Below are 16,936 nucleotides of genomic sequence, written 5' to 3'. Positions count from 1 at the left end.
TATATGAAATCACAAGGAAGAGGAAGCAACAAGCAACGTATGAAAGAGATACCATTTTTGGAAGATGTAAGATGGATGGAGGAATCAGTATAACTGAGAAAGCTGCATACAAATGCCTAGCGAGGATTGTGCCAATGAGAAAGCAACCCAGTCATGTGCCAGGTCTGACTAAAGAACTGGAGGAGTACTTCCTAGGGAATACAATAGGTGAAGTAAAATATAACTATTATACTCAGAGATAGGATAAGATAGCACTTTTATGAAACATGTTAGGGTGGTATAAAAAAAGAATAATCAGAATAAGCACTCTTAAAATAGATGAAATATTTTTAATAGAAGAATTGAATCTTTCCTAAAAATATAGCAAAAAGTGAAATAAATGGAAAATGTGAGAAAAAAACAAAATCAAACAGTCTAACAATTCTGTGGATAGAGTGTTGGCACGTGGACTGAAGAGTAGCGGGTTCCATTCTGGTCAAGAGCATGTACCTAGGTTGCAGGCTCAATCCCTGGCCTTGGTTGGGGTGTGCAGGAGGCAACCAATCAATGTGTCTCTCTCACATCAATGTTTCTCTCTTTGTCTTTCCACCTCCCTTTCACTCTCTCTAAAAATTAATGGAAAATATCCTTGGGTGAGGATTAACAACTACAAAAAATATGATTAATAGAAGTCCTAGAAAAGAGGGGAGAGCAAAGAAAATGATAGGGAAGAGGTTATCATAAAATTATATTATAAAAATTTTCAGAACTGAAGAACATGAGTTCTGGGTGCACATTAAAATATATATAAAGCAGATCTATGACAAGTACATAACTGGACTATTTTAGAATGCCAGCAATATAGAGATAATAAATAATACTAGTTTCTAGAGAGAAAATATAAACCTTACATATACATTTGCTCAAGAAACAGCATGGTATTTGCTCTCTTAATGGCAATAACCAAAGCCAGAAGACATGGCTAAAATTCTGAGGGAATTTACTTTTAACTTGTGTTCTATACCTAGCCAAACTATTATTAATCAGGTGTGAGGATAGGAAAAAAAGACATTTTTAGATGCATGATTCTCTAAATGTACCTTCCCTGGTTGCTTCCTCAGGAATCTTTTTACATGCAAATGAGGGTAATAGGAGAAGGAAAACAGTTTTTAGGAAATAAGTGATGAGAATGAGGTAAGGGTGAGGGGAATGGAAGTTCTTGGGCAGCAGCTGTGCATTGATCCTAAGAGTAATTAGTGTGCAGTTGAGCAGGAAGATGGAAAAATCCAGAAAGAGATATTTTTAAAAGGAAGAGTTGGAATTAATAGAATGCTTCATGCTTAAGAGTATGAAATAGAAGGGATTGGAAGTACTGATTCATAGTTATAAACTAGTTACAGGGACAACTGTTTAAAGCACAGGGAATATAGTCAACACTATTGTAATAACTCCGTATGGTGCCAGGTGGGAACCTAAAATATCGGGGGAGCACTTTGTACAGTAGATGTTTGTCTAACCACTATGCTGTACACCTGAAACTAATACAAAATAATGTTGAATGCAAACTGTAATTGAAAAAAAATAAATGAAATTTTAAAAAGAGTGTTAAATATATTCAGAGAGGTTTCACATTTCTGTTGCATAACTTGGGAGTTGGGCACAAAAGTGGCATTATTAACTCTAGGAAAACTGTTATTCAAGGAAGGAAATGTATTAAAAATATAGTAGTTCACTGAACATTAGGAGGATGAAAAGAAAGGAAGTGTGGGTGGTAGAAGAGCTAAAAACTAAGAATATAATCATATTATTTAGAGAGAAAGAGATAAATACTAGAAAGGTTATGGGCTGCTTTTTGTGTGTGTCTTTTTGTTTGTCTTTATGAGTTTATGTTGGCCAAACTGAGGACATGCCAGGGAGCAAATATACATTTAAAATTAAGGAGGGAGACAGTAGGGGGGCAAGGGAATGTGCTGAGGGGTGGGAGTGGCCGGAGAGAGGTCAATGGGAAAAAAAAGGAGACATATGTAATACTTTAAACAATAAAGAATTTAAATTAAAAAAATTAAATTAAGGAGGGAACTTAGGGAAAATTATGTGAAGATGGGCAAAAGCAAATCGGGGATTGGATGCAGGGGTGGGGAACCTTTTTTTCTGCCAAGGGCCACTTAGCTATTTATAACATCATTCCCGGGCCATACAAAATTATCAACTTAAAAATTAGCCTGCTATATTTGGTCAAACATTTAATTAATCACCCCTAATGCCTCGTCAGGGCCAGACCAAATGATTTCTTGGGCCTGATATGGCCTACAGGCCGGATGTTCCCACCCCTGGTTATTACAAAATAGTTAACAAGATTATGTGCTCTCTTGAGATTGGTTACAGTTTATTTCAACTGTGTGTTAACCTAGATGCACAGAAGCTAGGGACAGGGTTTGTGTAAGACAAAGATAAAACCTTTTACTAAAGAAATTATATGCCTGGGGCATGACTGCCTGCCATGACTTGCCCAGTTAGGAATTTATGATCAGATTACACTGTGAGGTTACTTTTCATAGAACCCCCTTTTTTTGTTAATAGTCCCCACTTGTAATCATAAATTGAGAGACCAGTCAGGAGCCGAAAACCAGGATTACAGGCTTTATTAGGGGAAAGAGACCTGCCGGGCTGTCTCGCAATAGGAGAACAGCAAACTGTGCAGAGGTGAACACACCTTTTGAGGGGAGAAATGGGAAGGAATGGGGGCTTAGTGTATTCGGCGCATGATGATTGGTGGCTTAATGTATGGTCCATATAGGAACAAGGGCTTAGGGTATTTGGCAGGTATTGATTGGTGGTTCAATGTATAGTTCATATAAGGTACATGGTTAGTCACTCAGGTATTTCTGGGCTGCAGGTTACGTCATACTCCACCCACCAGTTGGGGGAAGGGAGGATCTATCATTCCAGGCTTTTGGTAATAGTGAAAAAAAATTGAGAGTCCGGGCAAGGTGAGGGGGGGGAAGGTCCGTCTTCTGTAGCTACTTCCTGCTGAGAGGGGACGTCGTCGGGGCATCTACCCGGGGTCTCAAAGATTCTGGTGACATAGGTGTCTCTACGTTCTGAATCCAAGGCCAGATAGATCTCTCCCACCTTCTCGTTGGCGAACGCCTGCATTCTGTTCTGCAAAAAACTAGTGAAACAGCACATGAGACAGGGGCTAAAGAGCAAAATTAAGAGAATAAATACCAGTGGGCCTAATAGTGGGAGGAGCTATGGGGTAAGTGAGCCAAAAATGGCATAACCCCCTTCTAGCTGGTTACATTGTCTTTGGTCAGTCCTGTCCCAGAGGGATTTAAAGTGATCTTTGACAATTCCTGATTCATTTACAAAGTAGCATTCTTCCCCAAGAAAGACACAAGTACCCCCTTTTTCTGCTCTCAAGAGATCTAAAACACGCCAGTTCTGTAGGGCTACCGCTGCTAAGGAGTCTACCTGCCTTTGAAGGGATTCAAGGGAATTGCTAATGATGGAGATATACTCTGAAAATTCAGACAATTTGTGGTAGAAATGAACAGAGGAGAAAATGCCTCCTACTCCTGTCCCTACTGCAGTGAGGACTCCCATACCCACTAAGAGGGGAACAAGGGCCTCCCTTTTGTGGCGATGTCTAAGAAGACCAAGAGAGGATTCGAGTTCTCCCTCTGTTCTGATAGAAAGATTGGTGGTTAGGAAGACATAAAGGCAGAGTGAGTGTGACAGGTCTTGGGGAACACAGGTGTAGGCTGTAGTCCCACAGAGGAGAAAAATACCCGGTGGAGGGCAGGCTAAGGGAGGGGGTAAATTTATAGATTGTGCACAGTAGTAAGGTGTAGGAGTAGTTGAGGTAGTGGTTTGAGAGGTATTTGTTAAACAGGTAGTGTTTTCCGTATTAAAGAGAGATGTTGTATAGGGTGCGTTGAGGTCTGGTATAGGTAAGAGGTAAGTTAGTGGTCCAATAGGTTGGGATTGGAGTGGCTATGATGAGGGTTTGAGCCAGTGACAGAAAAATCCAGCAGGATGTAGAGAAGGAAGGATTGATGTTAGAGAGTAGATGGAAGGTCGTGTTGATAATGGGTGGGTAAAGGAGTAGGCCCAGGGTTCGTAGGGCGAGAGAGAATGTCCTTTAATGGGGGAGGGATAGGTTGGGGGTTAATATAGGTTTTGATAAAGATAGTTATACCCCCGGGGTCCCTACTCCCCATCTATTCTAATTCCTGCTGGCTGAGCCTGGTTCCAGAGTGGGTCTGCTGGGTTTGATATGGTAAAGCTGACAGGATTACACGTTAGGGTGCCACAGTCCAAGGGGGGTCTGAGGTTTACTAGCAGACTACGTAAAGCACCAGAGTGGTAGTGAGAACAATGCCAATATGGACAATAGAACTCCCCTACATCGTCACAGTCCCCTCTCTGGTGGTATTTCATACATAGATATTTGTGGTCAGTGGCATAGCTCCAATACCACCACCGCAGCTAGACCACCCCGGGGCCATGGCTGCACAAGCATCGAAATAGAGAGTGACACTAGAGGATTTCCCATCCCAGACAGTAGAATTGATGACTTCCTCATCATCCCAAGTTCGTTTCACCTGAAAAGACCAAAAACCTTCATTGGTGCATTCATTGTTAGCTGACTGTAGGAGGATTATGGTGAGGAGATCAGGCATGTAAGAAGGAATTCGAAAACCTGAGCTTCTTGGGCAGGGCCCAGGCGGGGGTCTCGAGTTTGAGCAGGACTTGGCTCAGTGTCCTTCCTTGTTGCATTTGAAGCATGGGCCCGGAGGAGGCTTAGCCCCTTACTTACCTGCAGTTGGAGGACCAGCACTTCGTTTGAGGTTTATGAGAGTGGTGGCTAGGAGCTGGAAGGCCTCCTACTGGGCCTCAGCTTTGGCCTGATCTCGCCTTTGTTTTTTGGATTTCAGTTTCCTAGTCTCTATTATCAAAGACCTTAAAGGTCAGGTTAACAAGGTCTTTTTGAGGGATTTGTGGACCTGTATCTGTTTTTTGAAGTTTGTGACGTATGTCGGGGGAATAAAGGTGGTCAGGTCAGTGGAAAAAGACCTGAGATGCCTCTTAATCTGTGTGAGGCTGGACATAGAGAATGGGACATGGACTCAGACCATGCCTTCAGTTCCTGCTGCCTCCCTCAGGGGTAGAATGGACGCGGGAATAGAAGAGGCTGTTGAGGAAGGCAGTCTTTGGGTGGCCTGAGAATGAGTGTTAGATGGGGAAGGTTGTTTTGGAGCTCACGTTCTCAAGATCTGGGCTCTCAGGGACTGGGGAGAAGGCGGCTGCTGGTTAAGAGTGTCTGAAGAGAAAGAGCCGAGGCGTTTTTTGATTTGAGAAAGATCAGAGAGTGAGAAGGGAATGGCTACCCGAATAATAACCTCCCCCTTACAACCTCGCGCAAAGGGAACTGGCCAGCCACCTGTGAATTTGGTTGCTGGCAATCACAGGGTCAGAGATTAGGTGGAGAGCGCACAGGGAAAGGTAGGTGGTTAGAATTCTCAGAGGGTAGAGCATGGGGTTCAGGTTTCATGGCGGGGTTGTAAGGAGGTGGCGGGGGCTGGCGAGGTGGAGAGGGATGATCAGCTGGGTCGAAAGAGTCAGAAGACAGAGAAGGGCTGAGGACCGGTTTGAGAGGGTGAAGGAGACTTTGCGAGGAGGATCTGATGGGTGGAACATGAGGAGTAAAGCGAGGGGCAGGAGTGGAGGGGAAAGAAAGCCTGTACATAGGGATCCCTGAGGCCTCCCTGTCTGGTGGCAAAAATTATCTAGGTCTCGAAGGATATTGAAATCGAAAGTGCCGGTTTTGGGCCACTGAAGGCCATTGTCGAGTTTATATTGTGGCCAGGCAATGTTACAGAAAAAAAAATGAGCTTCTTTGGTTTGATGTAGCCAGAAAGACCAAGGGTCGAAAGATTGGCAAGGAGATACCCTGAGGGTGTGTTTTGAGGGGTTTGGATTGAGAAGTCCCCATGACTGGAGGGAAGAGCTATCGGAAGTTGGGGAAGGAGCAAGGAGCATCCTCCTGTTCCCTCAACCAACCTGTAGAGAGAGGGGGCTGAGAAAAGGTTCTGAGATCGTCACCCCGAGACACCTTTCCCATGGAGTAGAAGAGAATTCCCCGGCCAGGCACCTGGGCTTTCATAGAAGGAGTAGCCGAGTGGACGGGAAACTCTGTAGACCCTAATGCCCCTCCAGGTCACAGGGAGAGAGAAAAAAAAAGAGGGGGGGTAAGTTGGGTCCGAAGGCCTACCAGAAGGCGGGAGGTGAAGAGATCCCCATGGGTCCTGGTTCAGCAGGGTCCGAGAGAGGGTCCAGGGCGGGCCAATCAACTCAGAACCTACCTTCGAGCAGAGCCAGAGAAGCTCGGGGCTAGGTCTGAGGATCGTCCACGCTCCCGTTCACCTCTCCCGAGTTTCGGCACCAGAATGAGAGACCAGTCGGGAGCCAAAAACCAGGATTATAGGCTTTATTAGGGGAAAGAGACCTGCCGGGCTGTCTCGAAATAGGAGAATAGCAAACTGTGCAGAGGTGAACACACCTTTTGAGGGGAGAAATGGGAAGGAATGGGGGCTTAGTGTACTTGGCGCCTGCTAATTGGTGGCTTAATGTATGGTCCATATAGGAACAAGGGCTTAGGGTATTTGGCAGGTATTGATTGGTGGTTCAGTGTATAGTCCATATAAGGTACATGATTAGTCACTCAGGTATTTCTGGGCTGCAGGTTACGTCATACTCCACCCACCAGTTGGGGGAAGGGAGGATATATCATAAATCACTTTGAAATATGCATTGATGACTAACATTTTGGTAGGATTGTATGGTCTCACAGTGCCAGGAAGGCTCATTTGTAGGGAGTCTCATTATAGACAGCATTTTATGACCATTGGGGATGGGGTCATACTGCAACCATGGCATTTGAGTTGAGACTGAATTTTCCCAAAACCTGAAGGGCAAGTAAAAAGAAGGAAGTCAGGTGTTATGACCTTCATTGTGAAAAAACACTCTGGATTGTGCATGTCTATCCTGTGAACTGTCATGATCCCAGTTTTGCCTTCTGTCTCCTTTTTTTTTGTATTTGGCATCAAATGTAACAGTTACATAAGCCATAAAAGGAGTATTAAGTTATCTTATTTATGTTCAGTAATCATAAACAGTTGGGCTCTATAGAAAAACCCAAAGAACAAGTATAACTATTATAACTAATACTATTAGCAGACAGGTAAAGATAAACAGTTTCTGAGTTCAATATCAATATACAGGCCTTGTCAATGTCTTCGTATAGCTGTTTACCTCTGAAGTTGGCAACTTCGCATCCTAGAGGACTTTGATGACCATTGTAGGCAGAGGCAAGTGTCAGAAATATTAGGTATCAATCTGTGGTTAGGTGCCTGACAAGATTCCTTCTAGTGAGTTTGGAGAGTATCTTTTATTTGATGTCCTTTCCACAAAAACAATATCTAAAGTCTGTCTCCTGGGAGCTTGCTGGGAAACTTTTTGTTTTTATTAAAAATAAATATTGTGGTACTATTTAACTAGTAAGCTATACAGATGTATTACTTGGAAAATTGTGAGAACTGATCATTTAAAAATTATAACAGTAGGAATATAAGTATTTTGGCTTTTGATTTTTCATATAGAAGGGTAATTATTGGTGAAGTGTACATATTTGACTTATCTGGAGGAATTAAATGGTTTATACCGTGGTATTGCAGAAATTTGGAATTCTGTCTCTGGAGAATAAAATTTAGTTACAGGAGTTTCTTCTTATATAGTACACATGTCATTTCCTTGTTAAAAGTTATGGTGAGAAATCTGAAAGTTGTTGCTGCAATTCCCATACCCTAAATATGTGTTCCACATAAAAGCAAGTTAACTACTGATGGCAAAGGAGAAATAGAAAACACATGAGTAAACTTTCATTTAACTTTGTAGGTACAGTCATATAAGACAAATTAAACATAGTTCACTTGTTAAACAAAGAATAGTTTTCCCTTATTCTAAGTAATGTCTGAATACTTAAGATCAAAAACTTCACATGGCTAGTTTATGCATTCTCATGGAATGCTTTTAACTGTTCACTGACTCATTACCTATTCATCTATAGCTAATGTAAAACCACTTTTGTTGTGGTTTCAAAAATATGGAGGTTATGTGATTCAGTGCATGCAATTTAGAATTTAGATTATCTTTCAGTAATCAAAAACATCCTTTGCCAAAAAATCCAGTATGAGTGTGCTCAAAATATCAAGTGCTTTTGAAGTTTTAAAATAAAAAACTCCAACAACAAAAATCCAACAACAAACGAACAAAACCCCCAGTACATGTCTTGTAAACAAAAGTGTTTAGCAGACACCCTTAAACCTCCTTGAGAAAATTTTTAGAACATAAGAGGGCAGACACAGAGACTGAGGTAGAAAAGGAGGAAATTTCTCCTTGAATTTTTTTTTTTTAAACCAAGGACATTTGGTGTTGAGAGGAGAAAAAGGAGAAGAAAAATGAATAAAGAACATGATTTATTTGAAAGATTTATTTTGTAATTGATTGTAGCTTATAAAGGTTTTCATTGATAGTTGTATGGGAGGGAGAATTCTAAGTTTCAATGCTGACACTTTGAAGAGTTGCCCTGTTGTTGCAGCTGCTTGGGCAGCCTTGCTCAAACATCAATGGTGCATTGTGGCAGCTTGCTCCGCTTCCCTGTTTCTGATGGACGTTCTCCAGGCAGTGAAGGGCAAAGGGGCTGGCAATGCTGGTAACTGGCATAATAGAAGTTGTTGGACCAGTTTGGAGTGTATGTGTGTGAACTGAACACTTAATGACAGATTCTGTATTATGGTCAGTCTAAGTTCAGGGTCAGAAAGTACTTTCTGGTTAATTAATAGGGATGAAATATATATTTTCTTTCTGTGGCACAGAGTGCATATTATTTAGTTTTTGTTTAGTGGTTGGTAGAAGGGACTAATGCTTGTGGCCTGGGTGGGGGGGGGGGGTATCAGTGTATACTCAGATATAGCTACATTGAAATATTTTCATCATAAAAACAAATAATTAAATTTACTGTTCATAATATTTTATTATTGATTTTTAGGATATTCTAATTAAAGTTTTCTGCTATTTGTGAAAATCTGTTTCAGTTTTTAGCCCCCTTCTATTTGTCCAATGATACTCTAATATATTCTTTTAGATTCATAAACTTTTAGAAGGGATATGAAAAGTGGCCTCATTCTGAATAGATAGGGTCATTATTTGGAAGTATATGACATAATGTTAGGAGGTAATGCAGAGAAATATATATATTATTCTAAGAGGAATAACCTTCATATTGGAAGGAGGGAATGGAAATCAATGGTTTGTAGATGCTGATTTGTCAAAATTAAAACTTCACAAAGTTTGACACATTTTATTTTAGAATGATAATCATACTAAAAAAAATCCTGCACATTTATGTAACGTGTGTTTTTCAAAGCATTGTCAATATATATTTTTACTGAATCCTTATGGTGATGCTGAGAAGTAATACATTGTGATAATTCCCATTTCATAGGTGAGGAAAGAGAAAAGCAATCAACTAAAGAATTTTGAATAGTAGGCCGTAGGTCAGATCTTTGCACTTAATCTCATTTATTATTCACTGTACCCAAGAAGATGCTATTCATTTATAGATGTGTTTATCAAAATTAAATAATTTTTTCAAGCCACATAACTGTCCATCAAAGCACCTGGAATCCAAACCTAAGGACTTTTGCTCTAAAGCCTGTGCTTTTTCCACTGAAATTCATAACTTTCAGATATGATTACATTGGGGAGTTGGAAGATATATAATACTGTATATAAGCAAAGGTGTAAAGTCTTAAAGATAAAATAAAGACAAATTTTGTAATCTACACAAACTATTAACTTTGTTTATCTTTGGCAAAGTTATAAAATGAAATATTGAATACATTATTTGTAATCTATGTAGAAACCAAGGTGATTACTAAGAGCCTCTTCATGATTTCACAAAGAGCAAGTCATGTCATTCTAATCTCATTTCCCTTTTTTGATAAAGTTAACTAGGTTATCAGATGAGAACAGTTTGCAGCCATACCTATCTTGGTATAAACATGGGATTTGACAAAATGATTTAGGTAGATTCATAAGCTATTTGAAAAACTTTACTCAAGTAGTCATTTATTCTTGTTTGTTTATTTTTGGTAAATATTTATTAATTAAGAAAACATACTCTCAACTTGGATCTAGAATGGCATTTAAACTGTACCTTGAATTATAGGATTTATATTAAAAAATAGGGAAAAGGTTTGCAAGTAATAGCATTAGCTAACCTTTACTGACTTTATGCTCTTCTATTTATTCTTCATGAGAATCCTTTTGAAGTAGGTTCTGTATTATCATTACTATTTTGATGATACTAAAAGTACAGAAAGTTTTAGTGTAACTTGCTCTGTAAACTGCTGGAGTCAGGATTTGAACTTCAGCAGTTTATCCTAGAGCCTGTACTCTTAAGAAATAAAATCAAGAAGATGGGTATTAAGAGGAGGTTGTTTAGGTAATGATACACAATTCAGTATGGTTAGAACATAGGTATGCCTAGAGCAGTGATGGCGAACCTATGACACGCGTGTCAGAGGTGACACGTGAACTCATTTTTTTGGTTGATTTTTCTTTGTTAAATGGCATTTAAATATATAAAATAAATATCAAAAATATAAATCTTTGTTTTACTATGGTTGCAAATATCAAAACATTTCTATATGTGACACGGCACCAGAGTTAAGTTAGGGTTTTTCAAATGCTGACACGCCGAGCTCAAAAGGTTCGCCATCATTGGCCTAGAGGAAGATATCAGGTAATGTCTTTGACTTTCTTGTCATCAATGTTATTTTATATAGCAATGATTTGGATGAAAGAATGAGAATTTCTATAAAGTTTTAAAATTATTCAAAGATGAACTTTAATAGGAATGAATATAATTTCTGTATTTTTTGAAATATTTATAACATAAGTAGGTGTCACATAAAATATATGGTTCTTGAAAATAAACCCTGAAATTTAATGAGACAATAGGGAGAGGCAGATACTTAAAAAAAAACCCGAATGCCATCTTCTGCTGCATTGAAATAATTATGTTTTACGCCTGGATATACTTTGCTGACCGTGATGCAGAGAAGGGGAACCAAAGAAGAGCACAATAATCACACTGAGTTGAGAAGACAGAACTTGAAGGTCAGGGCGACTGAGGAAGTGGAAATAGCAGAGTGGGGATAGTACTAGAGGGGAGGGAGGTATACTAGTAAAGAGAAAGAGCTGCAGCAATCTGCAAAGGCATTGCTGTGAGTCTGTTGCTAAATACTAAACTGCATACTTTGGGTGAACCTCCAGAAGGCTGGGCAAAGAACAGTCAGAGAACTGAAAGATAAACCAAGCCCAGAGCTTATATAAGGATTGGAGATACCTAGTTTTGTTCAGCCAAAGTGGAGAGATCTTGTTAACAGTGTGGGGAATGAGTACCCAAAAGAATCACCCTTTTGCCGTATCAGGTAATATTGACAGATTTCAGGAATTAGGATGTAGACATGTCTTTGGGGCTATCATTCAACCCACCATACCAGGGAAATTTAAAAATATTCTTAACTAGTGCTCGCTTTGGCAGCACATATACTAAAACTATTCTTAACTAAATTATAATGAAATCATTATTTTGAGATGCATCTAATGCAATGGTTAGAAGAAAAAATTGTAGCTTTAAATTATTATATTAGAAATGAGAAAGATGTACAATCAATGATCTAAGCTTCTGCCTTAAGGAGTCAGACAAAAAATAGCAATTTGACCACAAAGTAAGTAGCAGTGAGGAAATAATAAAGTAGAAATAAAATTAATAAAAATATATGAACAGAAGAAATAATAAAGGAAACATAGTTCTTACTTTGAAATTATGAATAAAATTGATAAACTTTTAGGAACTCTGATTATGAAAAAAGAAGGTACAGATTGTCAGTATTAGTAATGAAAGAGGGAAATAACTACAAATCTTACAGATATTGCATGGATAATAAAAGAATATTGTAATCAATTTTATGCTAGTAATTCAGTAACTTAAATGAAATGGACAAATTCCCTAAAAGACACAGCTAACGTAATACTTAGTGGTGAACAACTAAGTGCTTTCCTATGATTATCAATAACAAGGTAATCATACCCACTCAAACTACTTCTACTTGATATTTTTTGGAGATCTATAAGTGCAATAAAACAGGAAAAAGAAAGGCATAAATGTTGAAAGGAAGAAATAAACTTTATTTATTGACAAATGAATGATCTTGTTCTTCAAGATTCATATAAGTTCTATGAATTTACAAAAGCTAATAGAACTAATAAGATAATTTATCATCCTTGCACAGTATAATATACAAAATCCATTATATTGCATGTTAACAGCAAACAATTAGAAAAAATATAAAATGCCATTTATCATAGCATAAAAATCAGATATATTTAGGCATAAAATTAATTCTCTGTATAGATAGGTAGGATATAGATATAGATATATATGACTTATACATTGAAAACTAAAAAAATATTACTCAGGGAAAGTAAAGATGACCAAAATATAAGGAATGATAAACCATGTTCATGGATCCAGAAACTCAATATTGTTAATAATGTTGATTTTTCCTGATGTAATCTGTAGAATCAGTGCAATCCCCATTAAAATTAAAGCAAGCTTTTTATAAAAATTGATAAGGTATTTCTAAAATTTATTTGGAAATGTAAATGACACAGAGTAGTTGAGCTAATTTTTAAAAATGAAGAATAAAGTAGAAGGACTTGTATTACTTGATTTCAAAATTTATTCTAAAGCAACAGTAATCAATAGGCTGTTTTTTTGCATAAAGATAGATGTATAGGTGAATGCATAAAAATAGAGAACCCAGAAACTGACTCACATATACATGGCTAGTAGATTTTTGATAAAAGTACCAAGATAATTGAGCCGGGAGAGAAAAGTCACCCTAACCAATAATGCTAGTACAACTGGTTAAATCTAAATATTTTCTAGAACACAGGAGAAAATGTTTGCAACCTTGGAGTAGGCAAAACTTTCTGGAAAAGGATACCAAACCATAAAAGAAAATAAAAGATAAAATAAGCCTAATCACAATAAAAAATGTAAAAATTGGCTCTTTGAAAAATGAGAATGTAAGTGATATATACTATAGGAAAATATTTACAGTATTCATCTGACAATTTATTTGTATTCAGAATGCTTAAAAACTTTTTCATCCAATAAATAAGACAACACTGCATAAGAAAGTGGACAAAATATTTGAATCCTTCACTAAATAAGATACAAGAATGGTCAATAAGTACATGAAAATATGCTCAGCATTTTTCATTATCAGGAAATTGAAAATAAAAGCTACCAGATTCCACTACATATCTCTCTCTATAAAAGCCTAAGCAACCATCTGATCGGTAGCTATGATGTGGATTAACCATCAGGGGGCAGACGCTCAATGCAGGAGCTGCTGAGCTGTGGTGACTTGGCAGCTGCAGTTCTGGGTGATGCACCCGGAACCAGAGAGGAGGGAGCCTGATTCCGGGGTGCGTCACCCGAGAACTCTTGTCGCAATCCAGGACCCCTCCAGGGATGTCGGAGAGCCGGTTTTGGCCTGGTCCCCTCAGGACAGGCCGAGGGACCCCACCAGTGCATGAATCTATGCACCAGGCCTCTAGTTTAATACAATAGTTGAAATTTAAAACTCTGATGATACTATCTATGGTAAGGATATGGAGCAACTAGAATTCTCATTCATTGCTGGTGAAAAATGTAAAATAGTAGAACCACTTTGGAAAACTGTTTGACTCTCTTTTATAAAGTTTTACTATACAGTACATTCACCATATAGTCTAGCAATTCCTCTCCTAAAGTGTTTACCCAAGATAAATTAACATGTCCACCTGAAAGACTTGTAAATGAATGTTATTCATAGCTGCTTTATTCTTAATAGTTTAAAATGTACATCAGCTCAAATATCCTACATCAGTCTATTGGACAAAAATTGTGGCATATTTATTCAATGGAATACTACTCAGCAATAAAAATGAATAAACTGTATGTGTGGTTTTTATTTTATTTATTTTAATTAAAATTTTTTTCTTTTTTATTGAATTTATTGGGGTGACACTGGTTAACAAAATTATATGGGTTTCAGGTGCACAAGTCCACAACACATCATCTGTATACTATATTCTGTGTTTACTACCCCAAGTCAAGTCTCTTTCCATCACTATTCATTTCTCTATACCTTCCTCCCCTTCACTCTCCTCCCCTTGGCAATCACCACACTTGTCCATGTCCATGGGTTTTTTTTAACTTTTTTTTCTTTTTGCTCAATCCCTCCTCCACACACACCCCCACCTAGCCCCCCTACCCTCCTTTCCCTAACAGTTGTCAGCCTGCTCTCTCTATATAAGTTGTCTCTCTTTTGCTTGCTAGTTCATTTTTTTTTTCATTGGATTCCACATATTAGTGAAATCATACTGGTTTTGCCTTTCTCTGACTGGATTATTTCACTTAGAATAATGCTGTCCAGGTTCATCCATGCTGTCACAAAGGGTAAGTAAGATCTCTTTCTTTTTTACAGCCTAGTAGTATACCATTGTGTAAATGTATCACAGCTTTTTTACCCACTCATCTACTGACAGACACAGGTTGTTTCCAAATCTTGCCTATTGTAAATAGCGCTGCTGCAATGTCTATTGGCACCTGTATGCCATTTTTGGAGAACTGTCTATTCAGATCCTTTGGCCTTTTTTAAAATTGGATTTTTTTCTTTGTGTTTTGTTAACTTATTTATAAATTTTGGATATTAACCCATTATCAGATGTATCATTGGCAAATATGTTCTCCCAATCAGTGGGTTGTCTTTTTATTTTGTTTATGGTTCCTTTTTTTTTTTTGAGGTGTTTTTTTTTTGTTTTTTTGTTGTTTGTTTGTTTATGGTTCCTTTGTTGTGCAAAAACTTTTTAGTTTGATGTAGTCCCATTTGTATATTTTTTCTTTTGTTTCCCTTGCCTGAGGAGACATATCAGAAAAAAATACTGCTACAAGAACTGTTTGAGATTTTACTACCTATGTTTTCATCTAGGATTTTTATGGTTTTGAGTCTTACATTTAAGTCTTTAATCCATTTGGAGTTTAGTCTTGTGTATGGTGTAAGAAGGTGGTCTGATTTTATTTTTTTTTACATATTATCTGTCCAATTTTCCCAGCAACATTACCCTGTTGTATGTTCTTGCCTCCTTTGTCAAATATTAAATGAACATAAAGGTGTAGGTTTATTTCTGAGCTCTCCATTCTGTTTCATTGATATACTAGTATATGTTTGTTTTATGCCAGTACAATGCTATTTTGATTACTATGGCCTTGTAGTATAGTTTGATATCAGGCTGTGTGATTCCTCCAACTTTGTTCTTCTTTCTCAAGATTTCTGTGGCTATTCAGAGCCTTTTGTAGTTCCATATCTTTGGAATTTTTGTTCTAGTTCTGTGAAATACTGGTATCTTGATAGGAATAATCTATAGATTGCTTTGGGTAGCATGGGCATTTTAATGATGTTAATTTTTCCTATTCAAGAACATAGTATATGCTTCCACTTAGTATCTTTCTCAATTTATTTCTATGGTGTCTTATAATTTTCCCAGTACAGATATTTTAAATCCTTGGTTAAATTTATTCCAAAGTATTTTATTCTTTTGGAAGCATTGTGAATAGGATTGTTTTCTTAGTTTCCCTTTCTGATAGTTCATTATTGGTGTATAAAAATGCAACTGATTTCTGGATATTTATTTTGTATCCTGCTACTTTATTGAATTCATTTTTTTGTTTTAGAATTTTATTTTAGTGGAATCTTTAAGGTTCTCTGTATGCAGTATCATGTCATCTGCAAATAATGACAGTTTTACCTTTTCCTTCCTAATTTGGATGCCTTTTATTTCTTCTTCCTGTCTGATTGCTTTGGCTAGGACTTCCTGTATTTACATGTATGGGTTTTAAAAACATTATACTGAGGAAAAGAAGCTAGACCTCAAAGAGTCCATACTGTATTAATTTAATCTACATGACATTTATAACAGGCAAAACTAATCTTTAGTGGCAGGAAGCATATCAGTGTTTGCCTACGGCCATGAGGGGATGGAGTATTGAATGGGAGGGGGCACATTAAGATGTTCTATGTCGAGGGGAAGGAGAAGAGGAGACCAAGATGGCGGCATAGGAAAACACCGGAAATTGCTGCCTCCGACAACAACTTCAAAAATACAACTAAAAGACAGAACGGTCATCATCCAGAACCACAGGAAGGCTGGCTGAGTGGAAATTCTACAACTAGAAGGAAAGAGAAGAGCACACAGACTCAGAGGAGCTACAAAAGTAAAGTGCAGAGGTACGGAGGCTCCGGCGCGCGCGGAAAGGGGCGGGCACCTGAGGACGCGGCTGTCTTTTTGAATCGGGAGGGAGTCACAAGCTCCCGACTGCTCTGAACTCCGGTTCCGGAAATCTCTGGGGTCCCAGGGCTCATACAGGGAGAAACTGGACGGTCTGGCAGCAGGCAGAACTCGGAACTTGAGGGCGGCTTTCCCTCAGAGGTGCTGGCAGCAATTACCGGGACACTGAGACGCGCGGCCCCTTAGGGCAGGGCTGAGAATCAGCCATAGCTGCTTGCTCCACCCTGTTGATTCCGAGACCCCGCCCACCCAGGCTGCTGCAAAGCCTTTTGCATATGAATGCCCAGGTCCTTTACAACCTGACAACTACCTAACAAATTGCAGCTGGGCCAGACAGACCCAGAACTTCCAAGAGAAGGCCCAAGGCCCCACAGCAGCTTGCATTGCTTCACAGCTGGGCCTCATCTGGGCACCTCCAAACCCC

The 16,936-nt window shown here is 38.5% G+C and overlaps 1 protein-coding gene and 1 long non-coding RNA gene across 3 annotated transcripts in view; one reads left to right on the top strand and one right to left on the bottom strand.

The window, feature by feature from the left end:
* The window catches only part of ZBTB20 (zinc finger and BTB domain containing 20), an 853,596-nt gene that overhangs the window by 34,705 nt on the left and 801,955 nt on the right, over positions 1–16,936 (top strand). The gene's annotated exons all lie outside the window — the stretch shown is intronic.
* Positions 2,916–16,936, bottom strand: part of LOC102264156 — a 158,808-nt gene continuing 144,787 nt past the window's right edge. For both annotated transcript variants that reach the window (XR_314121.1, XR_314122.1), the window contains one exon: positions 2,916–3,151. This is a non-coding gene — a long non-coding RNA (uncharacterized LOC102264156). The remainder of the gene's footprint in view (positions 3,152–16,936) is intronic.

Source organism: Myotis brandtii, unplaced genomic scaffold (assembly GCF_000412655.1).
Source record: "Myotis brandtii unplaced genomic scaffold, ASM41265v1 scaffold46, whole genome shotgun sequence".
NCBI lineage: Eukaryota > Metazoa > Chordata > Mammalia > Chiroptera > Vespertilionidae > Myotis > Myotis brandtii.
Note: the sequence above shows the minus strand (reverse complement) of the source record. Positions and strands in the feature narration are given on the sequence as shown.